Genomic DNA, 1,378 nt, shown 5'->3' with positions numbered 1-1,378 from the left:
CTGCAAATCGAGAGCCTGCCGCGGAGCTTCCCGGCACGGCGCGGCCAGTGTAGATGACACAGTCGGTTAACATGGGCGCCGAAAGGAAACTGCCTTCACTTCTCGGCGCTTCGAGGCTATTCGCGGCGCTTCCATGGGCGGTGTGGCCCTGGCGTAAGTCTTTGGCTGAACAATTCTGAACGGAGTACATCTCTAGTGTGGAGAGAGGAGGTGGTTGAGTTGAGTTGTTTAAGCTTGACCTTATAAAGCTCCTAAGTTGTACATTTTGAAAAAGTGGCGCCTTGTATTTCACTCTTAGTTCTTCAAAAGACATCAGATTAACATCAACAAATAGGTCACTTAATTTAGTAATGCCTCTCTCAAACCACTTCTTAAATCCCAAGTCTTTTGTTGCAGGTTTAAAATGTGCATCACCCCAAATAGGTGAGAAACATGTCGGGGTGTCCCCTAAGTATTCATGTACATCGTACCATACACTGATAGTGTTTGTTACCAAGGATTGATTATATTTTTCTTTAATGTTTTAACAGGGGCTGAATAGAGAAAACTATCCAACGCTAAATGTCCTGAGGCAAGCGATTCGATCTGCAGCCATGCTGGTGTATCTTTATTCGAAAACAAGTACACTGCCGCTCTTAATTGGGCTGCCCAGTAATACCATTGGAAGTTTGGTAATTGCAATCCACCCCTGTCATATGGCAAATATAAAAGGGACAGTCTAAGTCTGGGCTTCCTATGTTCCAAATAAAGTCTGAAAGGAGCCTCTTAATTTGGGAGGAGAGTTTGGATGGAGGAGCCAATGGTATTGACTGGAAAATGTATAAGAATTTTGGAAGTATGTTCATCTTAATTATATTTATTCTTCCAATCATAGAGAGAGGCAATGATGTCCATCTTGCAATATCCTCCGACACTTTATTTAGTATGGGGACAGAATTTGCTGAGCTAAGGATTTTCAACAGGGCGGGGGATCGTTGGATTTCTTCTCTCCTGTCATTTAGGAACATAATTGGCGGTTTATCCTTATTCACCTTAAACCCGGAAAAAACACCAAATTGACGTATTAATTCCAAGAGGGATGGTATTGGGATTGGCCTAATTGTGATAGGAATAATAGACAATCATCTGCAAACATGGCTAAATGATGAATCGGCTGACCAAACGTCCTCTTTTGCCCGGACATGTCCACTTTTCACGTCCTGTCCGGGGCGTCCGGGGGTTTTTATAAACTGATGATAATGTCCGGTTTTCCGTGTGTTTGTGTGTGTGTGTGTGTGTGTGTGTGTTAGAGTGCGGCACGGGCAGCATATTTCTGTCTGAACCCGAACTGAGCCCGACATTATTTAATGACCAAAGCACTGAGTTTGTGTCACACAGT

This window comes from Epinephelus moara, chromosome 16 (assembly GCF_006386435.1).
Source record: "Epinephelus moara isolate mb chromosome 16, YSFRI_EMoa_1.0, whole genome shotgun sequence".
In the NCBI taxonomy this organism is placed as follows: domain Eukaryota; kingdom Metazoa; phylum Chordata; class Actinopteri; order Perciformes; family Serranidae; genus Epinephelus; species Epinephelus moara.
This window is presented reverse-complemented; position numbering follows the sequence as displayed.